The 16,812-nt window shown below is 46.9% G+C and overlaps 1 pseudogene; it reads left to right on the top strand.

The window, feature by feature from the left end:
• Window positions 1-7,969: 7,969 nt before the first annotated feature.
• On the top strand, window positions 7,970-8,078 carry LOC116973856 (annotated as a pseudogene).
• The last annotated feature ends 8,734 nt before the right edge of the window (window positions 8,079-16,812 follow it).

The raw sequence follows: 16,812 nt of genomic DNA, 5'->3' as shown, positions 1-16,812 counted from the left end.
CCTCAAGAAAAGCTCTTGCGTGTGAGTGACTACAGCGGTGCACCTGACTCCAGCATCCTGCAACAAGCGTCCCTGCCATTAACCTTAAATATTTAAATTAAACACACAACACAATAATTGTTGCCTCTTGCCTCAACCTCCTCGCCAAACACTCGCACTTAACTCACCAAGGCACTTCACCTCAACAACGCCGCTCGCCCTGTAGCAATTCAATTAACCAATTTTACTAATTGGCTAATTTATAAATTTGGTTCTCTGTTTTTAAATAACCCGCTCTTGAAAAACTAACGAAGGCTTTAACATCTGCAGCCAATCCCCGTACTCGTTCCGTCACCTGCCGCTCCTCTGCCGACCTTGAAGGAATGTGTTGCAAGCTGGCCCCGACCGGTTTTTAAATGACAATGTGTGAGCTTAAACATGTGCAACTGACATAACTGTCAGAGTATATGAGTGAGGACAAGGCAGACACATTGAAAGCTGTATTCAGCCAAAATACTGCGAGGGTAATCTGTCTCCGCTCTTCTCCTGAGATATTTGCCATCACTGAAGCCGGGCTAAAGCTAATTTGGATTCACTCGAAACATCTGAGGCCAGAGTGTATTGCGAAGGTCCAAATCTAGGCGACAAGCCCAGGAACAAAGCCAGAGAGTCATGAAATGATGACCGAGCCCTCGACCCAACCCGTCCATATCTATCAATTTGCCTGCACGGACTAGCCAGTTTTGCCTACGTGCCGTCGATATCCCTCTATTCTATTAGTATCTATTCACCCGTAACACTGGCGACCTGCACTGTATAATAGACTCTGTCTATAGCCAAGCTGCTTCCGAACAGTGACAACACTATCTGATCGAGTGTCATATTGCTCATCCACCTACTTAGCACAAGGGAGCATTACAGATCCAAGATGGGTACAGGACTGCACAATCAGTCATTATTTAATCGCCCGCAAGATGATAGACGGCAGAATCTCACGATGATTGCAGCATAGAAGCGACCGTTCATCCCATCGTGTTAGTGCTGCCTGACAGATCAAATCATCAGTTCCACCCGGTCCCTCCTCGCTTCACTTAAAATTTTACCCCTTCAATATATTTACCCAATTGGAGGCGACAGCGGGACCTAAACCCATCGCATGTACAGTCAGTGCGTTCCAGAGTCAAGCGATGGGAACCGTTTGCACTGCCTACTCTGTCCGTGAATCGGGGGGACAGAGAAACACCAGAGAAACAGGTCTTTCAGACCGAGTCAGCCACGGCAGCAAGTTGCTCATCGGAGGCTACTCTCGTTTACCACGTTTGGCTCATATCCTCGGAAGCCTTTCCCAGTCATTAACCTGTCCAAATACCTGCTAATCTGCCTCTCCAGTTCCCTCTGACAAACAATAAAATAAATGTAATACATATTTTTTGTACACTCGCTATGGTGTGTCAACGGCTTTGGAGACCATGACCTTGGGTATTTGTAAAGCGGAGGTTGACTGGTTCTTGAACAGTTTAAAGGTGTCAAAGGTTTTGGGTTGATGGCAGGAGAATGGCACTGAGAGGGAAAGATTGAAAGGCCACGATGGAATGGCGGAGTAGATTCGATGGGCCGCATCGCCTATTTTCTGCTCCTATGGCGTGTGAACATGAACTTCCTTTCCAATAACCTGGTAATGATCAGCCAAGAGAAACACAACGGGTTAGGCAGCATTTGTTGAGGGGAAACAGATAATCACCATTTGAGGTTCCCACGGCTCATCTTGCATCATCGAGACCCGATGGATCGTGAACCAAAGCGTCGAGTATCCATTTCCTGCCACGGGTTCTGACCCAACCGGCACATCCAAAATCTCGGGTTGCTTTAGAAACATAGAAACTTGGAAACTAGGTGCAGGAGGAGGCCATTCGGCCCTTCGAGCCAGCGTCACGAATACCTGAGCTGCCTGAGTCCTACACTGAAAAGCGGCGAGATTGGTTGCGGCTGCGGCAGGGAATCATGAACCAAGATCGGGAACAAACGTAATTGACCTCATCGGCACCAGTCTTCCGGCGACAGGTGTACTAATCCATGACCGCTGTTGAGGAAGTGACTACTACACACACCGAGGCAACCCTCCGCCACGCTACAGGGTAGAATCAGGCCATTCAGCTGCACGCCGCCACGCCGAGCAATAGGGCCTCCTTTACACTAATCCCATGATTCAGCACTCGGTGCTTGGACATTCTCCTTTTCCCATCGCATAGACATCCCCCTCCCTATTGGAAGACGGTGTTCCTGGTTTAAACCACTGCCGTGGAACATTCAGCCTGTTATGTCAGGTCAGACGTCAGTATGCTTCCAGAAGTGTTGGAAGATGGTTACTGGCCATGCACACGCAGCCAACAGTGGCATGAAACCCCATCGCCCATCAGCACCAGTCCCACAGTCTGTTCCACAGCCTATACGGTGAAGCTCACCAAGCCGTCGCCTCTGTAAACTGATACTAAGCAACTTCGGCTATGTCTGCGTGTTACCTGTTCACTGAGATTGGTGATAAGGTGGGCAATGAGGAAAGTTGTCACAGGTTACAACAGAAACTTGATTAACTGTGCAAATAGGCCAAGCACTGGCTGGTGACGATTCATTCAGTTAAATGCTAAGTGTTGCATTTGTATGCACACCATGAAGGGTCAATGCAAGCTACAATGCAAGGGTCAATTACAAGCCTGATCCAATCTCACCAATGGTACACAAAATTGCTGGAGGAACTCAGCGGGTGCAGCAGCATCTATGGAGCGAAGGAAATAGGCGACGTTTCGGGCCGAAACCCTCACCAATGTCCGGATTAAACTTAATCAGCTATTCCTATCTGCATATTTGTACCCTGCATTTCTTACAGAGTCCTTGTTTCCATTTTTAACTACTAGAGCAACATTGGCTATTTGCAGTCTTCTGGGATTTCGTCTGTGGATGAAAGGAATACAAAGAACTGTGCGAAGGCCTCAGCAATCTCCTCTCTTGCCTCGGCTAATAACCCGGGACAATCTCCATCTCACCTTTGGCCACATAACAGTTCATCAAGTAACCTATCAGGCGGTACGTCTGCATATTAACATGCCCGAGAGTATCTACATACCCCTAACTGGTCCCATAATCTTCCATGCCATTCCCTATAACCTGTTCATCATGGACATCCCATGGCCTCCTTTAACACTCCCGTTTCCCAGTCTGAAGAGCGGTCCCAACCCAAAATATCGACTGTCCATTTCCCTCCACAACTGTTGCCTGACCCATTAAGCTTCTCCAGCTGTTCGCCTTCCACTCCAGATTCGCAATGTAAGTTCTCTGGTTATGCTGTTCGTTGCAGTCTTGGGCAGAGCAGTGTCCATGGGGCTGCCTAATAGTCTCCACAGGGTCACTCTCAAATCTACCTCCACCACCACCACCACGTCTGGCGGTTCCAGGTCCCCACCACCCTCTGTGTAAACACCAACCTGCCCCGCACATTGCCTTTAAACGTTAACCGTAGAGGAAATACGGCATAGAGGGATAAATTGTTGATACAATAGAAAGTGGTCGACGTACTTAGACAGGACACGTTGTGGATAGAAAAGGCAGAATAACGTTTCAGATATCCCACCATCAGAAGTTGAAAATATCTTGAAATAAAACCGTGTAAGATGCTAAGACAAGGGGAGGAAAGCTCCACAATGGGGTCAAGGGCAGGTGAGATTGAATTGCACATAATGATGAGGCTGACTAAAATAATATGTCAGCGACTAGTAAAAACAGAAGCTATGTTTTATTAAAATGAGAACTGGAGAAGAGTAGTGGGCTTAATTACCCAAATATAGAAATGCTGCTCAGATGAAGAGGTTCATTGCATCAGCATAGGAGGTCCAACATGAAGGTTGGAGAAGGAGTTGGAAACCCCGGCCAGACACTGTGGTTGCTGCAGATACGATTACATTTAAAATACTTTTGGACATGTACATGGAAAGAAATGTTTCGGGACGCATTGGTCAAATGCAGGCAAATATGAATACGTTAGATGAGAATTAGGTCCGTGATTTGGGCCAAAGGGCCTGTTTCCACACTGTATGACAAGATGGGTGTGGTGTACAATTAAAGAGGCAGGTTTTGGGAAGCTAGGTTCAAGCTTGCAGTATAAACTGAGGTATTCTAGAAACTGGTCGTCAGTCTATCAGAGGCAGAACATAGACAGGATTGCAGGGGTGGAAATAGGAATCATTTTTTAAAATTATGAACTGGTTCCTATGCTTAAAGGTCAGCTTAGGTTGAGGGGAACATTGCGATCGCAAAAACTACTAAGAATGGATTATCAATGTTAAGATATCCTTAAATACAACATTGTTTTGACCAGCCAGGCAAGAGGGCTCAGTGATGGCTAATGGAGTGTAATGTAGATAAGTGCGAGGTGTTGCAGTCCGGGAAGTCAAACCAGGGCAGGACCTCCACAGGAAAACGTTAGTTCCTGGGGAATGTTGCAGGGCAGAATGATCAAATAATACAAGTACATTGTTCCTTGAAGGTGGCGTCACAGACAGATAGGATGGTGAAGAAGCCTTTCAGTACATTGGCCTTCACCTGTCAGGGTGTTGTGTATGAAGCCCAACATGCCTTTCGCTTTCTTCACTGCCTGCTGTACATGCATGCTTACTTTCAGTGAATGATGAACAAGGATCCCCAAATTTTGTTGTACTTCCCCTTTTTCCCAACTTGGGATGAGATGTTGCAGTTGTACAAAACGTTGGCGAGGGCATAATTGGACGCTACTTTGTACGGTTTTAGTCGTTCTGCGATAGGAATGGCGTCATTGGACAGAAAAGATTTACGAGGATGTTGCCAGGACTCGAGAAGCTGAGCTATAAGGTGAGGTTGGGCAGGCTACGCCTCAGGACGCTGAAGCATGTTCTTATAGATATGTATAAAATCATAAGGGAACAGTGACAGTAAATGCACAAAGTGTACAGCACGGAAACAGTCCCTTCGGCCCAACTCGTCCATGGCCACCAAGATGCTCTTACTACACGAGTCCCATTTGCCGTCGTTTTGCCCAAATCTATCCAAATCGTTCTTACCCTTGTACCTGTCCAAGTACCTTGTGAATGCTGTCAGAACCTGCCTTAACCATCTCCTCTGACAGCTTGTTCCACATATCCAACACCCTCTGAATGAAAATAAGTTGCACCTCTTGGTCTTTGGATTTCAAGTTCCCTACCCACGGTAAAATACTTTGTGCATTCACTCTGCCTGTTCCCTCATGACTATCTACTTTATGTGTCCGAAAGGACGGTTGTTGCGAGCAATGGCGGGGCTGCACCTCCCTTCGCCACGTCATTGTTTGACATTCAAAACAATATATGATCGTGTGTTTCATAAAACCCGTAAAAATAGATTGAATTGCATCATAAACGTTGCGATAAAATGCGTGCGCGCCTTCCTGTTTAGCTATGTGTAAGTAATCCATTGATCACCTGCCTCGTCTATTTCTCAATGGAGAATTCCCGGTATAAATGATGCTTCTCTAAACACATCATGACATTTGGCCAGGCAGAATCGCCGCGAAAACGGCACCAGGGATTTCTTGGAGGAAATGGGATACACGGTACTGTTCCAGATCGAGCGAATTTACTACCCTTGTCTTGCGGTTATTGGAATTACCGGTAAGGCGCCGCTTGGGTCTCGAACGCGTGCCCAGTGTTGCTCCGCTCGTTTTGTAAAGGCGCATGTTCGGTGTAGTCGTTGTGTAAAGGCGCATATTCGGTTCAGTCGTCGCGAATCGTACTCGGGAGATCGTGACCGACATGCGAGGTTAAATGTAGGCATAAATATATATTTTACTTCGGAGTCACGTGAGTGACTACATGAAGAACCCGCCAGTACGCACGTGTACCATTATCGCTACACGCATTGTGAACAAGTCATTACGAGGGGAGGACGTTCCTCCCAAACGGCAGGGTTGAACCTGCAACAAGTAAGGTAGGAGAACTTAGTTTCTTGACTTACCTTTTTTACACGCAGGCTGATGAAAACTGGCTGGGGAGAGTCTGCAGAACTGCAGGCAGCCAGCAACGGCCGGGGGCACCACTATCTCCCTTAAACGGGAGCCGGAGCCGACCTCAGCTCAAGCAGGACTCCGACAGCGGTGGAGCATTCTGGAGCTATCATTCCGACGGCTCGGACAACAGCCCTACGGACCTATACTACATGGGTCCGAGGGGCTGGAAGGTGCTGGGTTTTTTCCACAGCACTAAAAATAGCCGCAAGCGGTCAGTGCCCGAGAGCACCGAGTACGCGTTGGAACCGCTGGGCCTGGGTCGCGAGCGGCCAGTTCCCCGAGAGGACTGGACCGCGTTGGAGCACCCCAGGCCCAAGTAGAGAAGGAGCGGCACAGTGCGGGAAGCACTGCACCGCGTTTTTAAAACTACCAGACCTGCGGCTGCGAGCGGCCAGCTCCCCGAGAGGACTGCACCGCATTGGAGCACCGCAGGCCCAAGTAGAGAAGGAGCGGCACAGTGCGGGAAGCACTGCACCGCGTTTAAACTGCCATATCTGCGGTTTGCAAGCGGCCAGCTCCCCGAGGGACTGAACCGCGTTGGAGCACCGCAGGCTAACGGCAGTACGGGCGGCTCAGTGCTGTGAGCACTGCACCGCGCTTTGGAGCACCGCAGGCCAACGGGGATACAGGCGGCACAGTGACCGTGTACACTGCACCGCATTGGCACTGCGGGGCCTGCACCTGCGAGAACATACCGTTTTGCAGCGATGCAGGTCCAAGAAGAAATCCTCCAGTGGGTAAGTCCCATCGCAGCACCTTATACAGGGCTGTATTTCACTTCTACTATTACAGGGAAGTGATTGAGGAAAAGACAGACTCAGGGAGAAGGAAGCAGCACCTTTTCTATAGGGCTATAATCATGCTTCTCTCTCCCCAGTAGACTCTTCTGTCAGAAGAGTGCTGGGGTCAAGTCTAGGGCAAACCCTGGTCAGGTAAACAGATGTAAGAGCTGTAACAATGAGGTGATGCCTTTTCTAAGTCACAGAGTGCATTCTTGGTCATTTCCTGATAGAAATACAGGAATACTTATGTTGTGACTGAAGGATTTAGCAGTCCAAAAATTTACTGACAAATTCCATTCCCATCTGGGAAGTCACACGGGAATGTCTGTCTATGTTTCAGGGGGAACAACAGTACAGCTGTGAGTAAAGCTAACTGGGAAAGGTCTACAAACCAGGTTAGAAGCCAGCATAGACCATATGTTTTCTATCTACTGCAGGGGCAAACATTAGCTGACACCATAGCTGTCACTTGCCACCGGGGATTGTAAATCCCTGAATGTACTAAACTAATCAATTTATGCATCTGGTTACATCCAACCGGGATTGACGCGGGCCTGTGTAAACCCGAAACCTCCTAGCAAAATCTTTTTATTTGGGGGTGACCTATCTAGAAGGTCAAGGAGTTGGACAATGAAGCCAAACTGGAGCTCATCTAAACGTCCAAACATCATCGTCAAAGGTATCGCCCCTATGCTGGAAGATGTGTACACCCACAACACACGGCCTCGGGGATCCAGAAGAAAACAGTAAAACCAGAAGGAAGCAAGGAGGTTGGTGCGAGAAGACATCGAATAAATAACTTTTTGACACTCATATCTTAAACAGTATCCGGGGATACACAATATAATTTTACAAAACATAATCTTCTAGTCCTGCTGATATATCGAGAGAGGAATTTGGAGGAGAACACCAAATGGATATCGGGCTATAGTATTTGCTGATTTTCTACACGATATGGAACACCAGATGCCGATCTACTCGTATCCAGACATAATCACCAATTACCAAATATGTCATATGGGATACAGACACTGGGCATCAGCAACAGATGGGGTTTTAGCTGCATTGCAAGGGAAGAATTATTATCTACGCATTCCCTTCCTAACAAAATAGGATATGGCGCTTGACGCATCAATCATAGATCAGATCACGGCTTTTTGGCTAAGATCAAGTATAATATCTGTTCTTATCAGTTTAAATGTCTGATATGTCCCTTATCCAGGGACCATATATTATAAAATTAAATAAATAAATAAATAAATAAATAAAAAAGATTTTAAAAAAAAAAATTTTCAACAAGTGAAAAATAAATTAAACGATATATTCGTTTTAATAACAGAAACCTTTTCTGTTGTTAAGTATATTCGTTTTAAGAACAAAAATGGCAAGCATTGATTCAAAGGATGCTTACAATTTCAGTACCCATAACAGGTGACCACGGACGTTATTTTTATCTAATTGGATGGCTCAGCTCTAGCAGTATAGAGCACTACCTAATGTGTTTTACATTAGCACCTAGGTTATTTACAAAATATGACAACCAGCCACACAATGGTAATGGCTTCTTTGGATGACATACTAATTGTGTGGACATTTAGGACGGGCTGAACAAACGGTAACAGCCACTTAACAATTATTTGGAAACTAGGATCATTATCTATCCAATTAAATCAAAATTAAAGCCTTCAAACTAAAGGGATTATTTGGGGTTCACCATTAACTCAGTTCCTCAAGTCAGTAACTTTGCCAACAGAGGTCACAACCTTAATAGAGGCATACAGCAAAATAATTGACTTGAGGATAAACCATCCATCAGACTGGTAGCAAGAATATTGGCAACATATGGTTTCCAGCCACATAATTCAGACCCTTACATTATAAAGATTTACAGAGGGCCAAAATATGAGCTCTTCAAATTAATGGTGATCATTTCGATAGAATGATGAAGCCATACAGAAGCCATGTTGGAACTAAATGGTGGAAAGATAACATTGGGCATTGCTCCAATCCTATCATTGTCAGCAACCAGTCTATGGTCCTACATATGGATACTATGCACTAGGATGGTGTGTTACCAATTCCATCTCCAGCTGTGGCGGAAGATTGAATACACAGCAAGCATCATTATTACTAACACTGGGCATAACAGCCTGGAAATGTTGGGTGTTTTTTCATGGCCTAAAGTCATGTTGCTCTGGAATATATTAAACAGGTTATTAGATTATAAATTAACAACACTACTGTGGTAGCACATATCAACCACATGGGTGAAAGGGAATCTACATCATGTAACAATCTGGCCAACACAATTTGGCAACCTCATCACGGGGGGGGGGGGTATTAAGGGAAATACTACGAGACTCTGCGTCTGGTGTTTTAATAGTACCCGACTGACCTACCCAACCATGGTTCTAGGTGGTACTGGGAATGAAATTAGAACCATGCAGCACCATCCAAAACAGACGGCCAGAGCAATGGACATGATCACAGCGGGCCACAGACAATCAACCTAAAGACAATGTCTAAAATACATAAACTAATGGCAGATGTGTTGCAACCATAATACATCATCCAGCCTGTTAGGAAGCGTTGTTAACGTACAGGGGCTTAGTATTAGTGACATCAACTGCGCCAGAAGTGGCCCATCTACTTACCTATGGCAAGAGAACGGAACAACAGCTTATGAGGGACACTTTTTATGGGAATTCCCCAAAGACCAGGTATTCCCAAATATGGGACATCAGCATCGTTTTAACGTTGTTAAAGAACTGGGCTCCAGCCACAGCGCTGTCATTACAGTGTTTGACATTTTACAAAACTGTCATGCTGATGGCTTAGGTCACGGCACTAAGGACTCAGCCCCTACCAAATTAAGGCTGGATACCTTGACCAGTTCACCTGGCAACTTACACTTCTATATTCAGGAATTAGGGAACTAAACAGACAGGGGTCAGCAGGCCTTAAAATAACATTTGTTTTAGAGCCTACCCTACAGATGATTGACTGTGTTGTGAGACATCTACAAATATACATGGAACAAACCCAGACCATCAGTGGCTCAGAAGAGGAACTTCTCATCAACGACAGACAGCCTCATTAAAGAATAACAGGCCAGGCCAGCTAAATGGCTAACATAGTATTGACAAAAGTTGGTGTAAACACTACTGGGTTAAAATCTCACTCCACCAGGCCGCAGCAACGTCGGCAGCATTTAAATTGGAGGTTCCTATGGATAAAATCCTCAGAACTGCAGGATGGCAATCGGAAAGAGCATTCTAAAGATTATAACTAACCAGTAATGGAAACTGGAATTTTTCAGAAACATTGTTAAGTTTCTGTACCATAATTTACCCCAAAAAACAGGGGCTATCAATTATTATTAACTTTATGGTTATTTATATATATCATATTGATGTTCAATATATTATCACTATTCTCCCCAAAACCAAGGCAGACGTGATGATGGACTCGTTCCACGGCTTGAATCACAGAGCTTTGAAATCGTCATGTAGTCACTCACGTGACTCCGAAGTAAAATAGTAAGATTAAACGAGAACTTACCAGTTCGAAGTTTGATCTGTATTTTATTAGGAGTAACGTTGAGGGAATACATGCCCTCCGCTCCCACCCTTGATTATAAACACAACTGGTATATTTTCTCTAATCTTACTATGCTTAAGTCATTACAGGTATCTGTGATTAACTCCGCTGCTTTGAAGAAAGACACACGTGCGTACTGGCGGGTTCTTCATGTATTCATACCCCTTGAACTTTTCCACCTTTTTGTCACGTTACAACCACAAACGTAATTGTATTTTATTGCGATTTTATGTGATAGACCAGCACAAAGTGGCGCATAATTGTGAAGTGGAAGGAAAATGATACATGGTTTTCAAATGTTTTTACAAATAAAAAACTGAAAAGTGTGGCGTGCAAAAGTATTCAGCCCCCCTGAGTCAATACTTTGTAGAACCACCTTTCGCTGCAATTACAGCTGCATGTCCTTTGGGATATGTCTCTACCAGCTTTGCACATCTAGAGACTGAAATTTTTGCCCATTCCTCTTTGCAAAATAGCTCAAGCTCAGTCAGATTCGACGGAGAGCGTCTGTGAACACCAATTTTAATTGCAGCGAAAGGTGGTTCTACAAAGTATATCGGTGGGCGGCGCGACTTTCGTCAGCAGCGGCCTCTGCAGTCCGTCTGCGTTTTTATTATTTTATGTCTATGTTTTTATGTAGTTTTTGTTATTTTTTGTTGGGGTATGTGTGTGGGGTGGGGGTGGTGTGGGGGGGAGGGGGTAACTTTTAAATCTCTCCCTGCACGGGAGACCCGACCTTTTCTTTGTCGGGTCTCCGTTGTCGTTGGGGCTGCAACGAGGAGCGGCCTCCAACAGGAAGACCGGGAGCTGTGGTGCCGACTACTCGCCTCACCGTCGCGGAGCTGGCCGAGTCCAGAGCGGGTGGAGCTGTGGTGGGCGCTGCTGCGGCCCGATCTCCGGAGATTCGGTGGCTGCAGCTGCGGGTCTGGCGGACGGCGGCGCCGGGAGCCCGCGGGTCCCTGGGGGGAGACCGCTTTTCGGGGCTTCCGCAACGGCGACTTCTCCCGCCCGAGTTGCGGTGTTGAAGAGCTCCTGGAGCGGGGCCTTACAGCACCGCCCCGCGCGGCTTGGAATGGCCGCGGGACTGCGAGCGCGCGCCGGGGGCTCTAACATCTAGAACCTGGTGCGCGACCTTGCATCACCCGGCGTGGCTTTAATGGCCGCGGGACAATTCGCCATCGCCCGCCGGGGGCTTTGACTTTGACTCTGACATCGGGGGGGAGAGTGCAGTGGAGAGATACGTTTTTTTTGGCCTTCCATCACAGCAATGTGATGGATGTTTATGTAAATTATGGTGTGTCTTGGGTCTATTTGTTTGTAATGTATGGCTGCAGAAACGACATTTCGTTTGGACCTCAAGGGGTCCAAATGACAATAAATTGAATTGTATTGTATTGTATTGTATTGTATTGGCTCAGGGGGGCTGAATACTTTTGCGCGCCACACCTTTCAGTTTTTTATTTGTAAAAAAGTTTGAAAACCATGTATCATTTTCCTTCCACTTCACAATTATGCTCCACTTTGTGTTGGTCTATGACATAAAATCCCAATAAAATACATTTACGTTTGTGGTTGTAACGTGATAACATGTGGAAAAGTTCAAGGGATATGAAAACTTTTGCAAGCCACTGTGATGGCCTTGCCGAGTCAGCGTGAAGTGTTGATGGTGTCAATGGGATGTTGGTATATGTGATGGTCTGGGTTGTGTCCACAAGTCTCTACAACGTCTTATGGACATAGATGGATCTATTCCCAACCCATGGTGTGATGCGTGCCGATAAAATGCTTTCCACGCAGTTGTAGTAGATGAGAGTCGTTGGGACATAACAAACGTCATAAGCAGTCTAAGGAACCAGATGCATTGGTATGGTTTCTTGTGCATAGCTTTGATGTGGCTGCTCAAGGACAAATTGCTGTTGATATTTATTGCGAGGAACTCAAACTGTTGACCATCTCTACTTGGGCTCCGTCAATGTATACGGGTTATGTTTACCACTATTTTCCCTGAAATCGGTCACTATCTCCTTTGCGTTGCTGACATCGAGGGAGTATGTTATCTTGACACAAGGTTCTCGATCACCTTCCTGTACTCCGTCATTATTTGATATTGAGCCAACTCCGGCGGTGTCATCTGTGAAGTTGTAAGTTGAGTTGCATTGGTATTTGTCTGCACCGGTATGTGTGTATAAGGAGTATTGTGGGGGGCTGAGTACGCATCCTTGCGGCGTACCAGTGTTGAGAATTATAGTTGACTAGACCAAGTGCAGACCCGTTGGGTCTGTTTCCCCAATGCGCGTTTGCGGGGAGCGGGTGGGGGGGGGGGGGGCTGGGGCTGCGGCATCACACTCACACTAACCACCCCCCAAACACACAGGTGGGAGGAGGGGGGGAGAGGGAGACGGGGTGGGGAGAGGGGAGGTTGAGAAGAGGGGAGGGAGGGGAGAGGGGGAGGAGGAAACGGGAGAGATTTGGGAGGGAGAGGAGAGAGGGGTAGGGGGTGGGGGAGGGAGGTGGGGGAGAGAGAAAAGGGGTGGGGGAGAGAAGGGGGAGAGGGAAGGGTGCGAGGGAAGGGGGAGAGGGAAGGGGGGTGGGCGAGAAAGGGATGGGGGTGGGAGGAGGAGGGGGGAGAGGGAGAGGTGTGAGGAGAGGGAGCGGGGGAGGAGAGAGGGATGGGGAGGAGGAGAGAGGGGATGGGGAGAGAGGTGTGGGGGATACAGGAGGGCGGCGAGGAGGGAGATGGGGTAGGGGGTAGAAGGGGAAGAGTGTGGGTGGAGGGGGAAGAGTGGGGAGGGGGTGGGGAGAGGGAGAAGGGGGTGGGGGACGGAAGGGGGTGGGGGGAGAGTGGGGAGGGGGAAGGGGGTGGGGAGAGAGGGAAAGGAGTGGGGGAGGGAAGGGGGGTGGGGGGAGGGCGGTGGGGGGAAGGGGGTTGGGGGAGAGAGGGAAGGGAGTGGGGAAGGGGGGAAAGGGAAGGGGGTGGGGGAGAGAGGGATGGGGATGGGAGGAGGAGGGGGAGGAGAGGGAGAGGGGTGAGGAGAGGGAGATGGAGAAGAGGAGGAGAGAGGGATGGGGAGGAGGAGCGAGGTGTGCGGGAGGAGGAGGAGGGAGATGGGGTAGCGGAGGGAGGGAGAGAGGGGTGGGGGAGAGAGGGGAAATAGTAGGGAGGGAGAGTGGAAGGGGGAGGGGTAGGGACAGTCCATCTGTTCCCCATTCCCTATTCACCCCCAAACCTCTTTCTCTATTCCCACACACGTGATGGCGCGCTTCGACACAATCTGCGGGGATAGGGGGGGGGGGGGGCTGGGGCTGCTGCAAATAGATCCATTCCGATTGGACATCTGTGAGCATTGGGCATTGTGACATCACACGATGGAACGTTGCATTGTGACATCACACGATGGAACGTTGCATTGTGACATCACACGATGGATCGTTCACCAACGTTATGGATGAGAGCTGTATTTTTTTAATTTTGGGGGGAGGAGGAGAAGGATTTTATTAAAAATGTGTACATAAACACGACGAAATTTAATCAGGAGTGGATATTTGGAATGAAAAGTGTAACCTCTACCGAAAACATCTGGGCGTTTCTGCGTCTGACGTTGGCGTGGCAACGAATCAAAGGCTGGTAGCCACAAGTCAGAAACACACCCGGCCACACATACCAGCCGGACACAGAGTTTTATATTATAATAGATAATGATTTGTCACCTATCCGCACTGATAATGGCCTGTTGGTCAGGAAGTGGACCATTCAGTTGCAAAGGGGAGTGCTGATTCCAAGTTCCACGTATTTGGAGATGATCTTGGTGTGAAATTTTTCCCCTGAGGTCGCCGTTACATATCTCTCTTTCCCCTTCAATCCATATCATCTCTCCTATCCTCTTGATAGAAACCATGATTATCTATGATGTTTATGCATCTCGTAATTTTAAAATTCACTGTCTGATCTGGGCTCCAGTGTAAGGAACCTAAGCCCATCCAATCCTTTCTGTTAATTAAAACCCCCCATTCTATGCATCGGGCCCCTTTCAGAATGGAACAAATCCCTTTCAAAATGGCTGGCAGTGACTAGTGGGGCACCGCAAGGCTCGGTGCTGGGACCGCAGCTATTTACAACATATATTAATGAGTTAGACGAAGGGATTACATTTGCACATTTGCAGATGACACAAAGCTGGGTGGCAGTGTGAATTGTGAGAAGGATGCTATGAGAATGCAGGGTGACGTGGACACGCCGGGTGAGTGGGCAAATGCATGACAGATGCAGTTTAATGTGGATAAATGTGAAGGTGTCCACTTTAGTAGCTAAAACAGGAAGGCAGATTATTATCTAAATGGTGTCAAGTTGGGAAAAGGGGAACTACAACCAGATCTGAGGGTCGTGTTCATTAGTCAATGAAAATAACCATGCAGGTACAGCAGGCAGTGAATAAAGGAATGGCATGCTGGCCTTCGTATCAAGATGAGTTGAGTATAGGAACAAAGAGGTCCTTCTGCAGTTGTACATGGCCGTAGTAAAACCACACCTGGAGTATTGTGCTATTGAGCGAGTGCAGTGTCGGTTCACAAGGTTAATTCCCGGGATGGCGGGACTGTCATATGCTGAGAGAATGGACCGGCTGGGCTTGTACACTCTGGAGTTTAGAAGGATGAGAGAGGATCTTATTGAAACATATAAGATTATTAAGGGTTTGGACACGCTAGAGGCAGGAAACATGTTCCCGATGTTGGGAGAGTCCAGAACCAGGGTCCACAGTTTAAGAATAAGGGATAACCCATTTAGAACGGAGATGAGGAGACACATTTTCACACAGAGAGTTGTGAGTGTGGAATTCTCTGCCTCTGTGAAGGCTGTGAAGGCCGGTTGTCTGGATACTTTTAAGAGAGAGCTAGATAGGTCTCTTAAAGATAGCAGAGTCAGGGGATATGGGGAGAAGGCAGGAAGGTGGTACTGATAGTGGATGATCAGCCATGATCATATTGAATGGCGGTTCAGTGAACTGTAAACCAGCAATGCAGGATCCCTGTGTATTTCAACGCTTCCGATGTCTATATGGTTGTCTATGTCTGGCCAATATTAGACAACCCAATGTGCATCATCTCACAATTGTCGCGATTAAATTTAATTATCGATTCGATTAAATATAATTGTCCAACCAACTGTCCAGTTGGTATAAGTCTTTCTGTACATCTAGACACCTCTCCTTATTCTCTTCTACTCCACCATCCATCGTGCTGTCAACAGATCAACATCAGATCACATACGTTCTCGTCCAATTTAGTTTCGTATATGATTAAAAAAAAAACAAAGGTCCCAACACCAATCCCTGCGGTACACCATTGCTTACTGATGTTAAAAGATGGATGTGAGTAAGTAGGAATGGGCACAGGAAAGGTTCCCAAGATCTTTGCCGTGACTGGACGTCTTCAGATACATGATAAGACTGTATCGTCTGGGACTGTTTACTTTCGTGGGAGGCGGGTTAATGGATGATCTTTAGAAGGTTTACAATATGACAGGCATTGATGTGATGCATGGTCACAACCTTTTCCCCATAGTTGTCTAAAGCTGGAGGGCATTTGGATTAAGGTGGGAGAGGAAGGATTTACATGACACCTGAAGACGTTGTTTTCATACGGAGGGTGATAGGCAAATGAACGAGCTGCCAGAGGAAGTGAAAGAAGAAAGTAAAACTACAACGTTTAAAAGATATTTCGACAGGTACACGAATAGGAAAGGTTCAGAGGATATGGGTCAAACGCAGGCTGGTGGAGAATTTGGTCCCCATGGGCAAGTTGGGCTGAATGCCTAGTGTCCGTGTTGTGTGACTCTGAGTGTGTAGGAAGGAACTACATATGCTGGTTTAAACCGAAGGTAGACACAAAATGCTGGAGGAACTCGGTGGAACAAGCAGCATCTCTGGAGAGAAGGAATGGGTGATGTTTCGGTTCGAGACCCTTCTTGAGTCTGATGAAGGATCGCAACCCGAAACGTCACCTATTCCTTCTCTCAAGAGATGTTGCCTGTCACGCCGAGTTACTCCAGCATTTTGTTTCTATCTTCTGTGTGATTCTGTAATTTAACGTTTAAGAACAGTGTAATAAATTTGCCAGATTGCCACTACCTGCGGACTGCGAATTCTTTAGAATTCGCCTCAGCAAGGGCAGCAAAGCGACAAAGAAGTGAAAAAGAATAAGAGAGTAGACTGATATCCAAAACAGACTGTAAGAGCTGTCAATGACACATAAAATGGATGACATGCGAGGGTAAACGTGGGTCGTAGAGTCCAGGATCTATGACAGAAAATAGGGAAATAGGAGAAGAATTAAAATTCAAGTTCAAGTCCAAGTTCAAGTGAGTTTATTGTCATGTGTCCCTGATAG

The sequence above is a fragment of the Amblyraja radiata genome, chromosome 5, assembly GCF_010909765.2.
Source record: "Amblyraja radiata isolate CabotCenter1 chromosome 5, sAmbRad1.1.pri, whole genome shotgun sequence".
NCBI classification, from domain to species: Eukaryota; Metazoa; Chordata; class Chondrichthyes; order Rajiformes; family Rajidae; genus Amblyraja; species Amblyraja radiata.
Note: the sequence above shows the minus strand (reverse complement) of the source record. Positions and strands in the feature narration are given on the sequence as shown.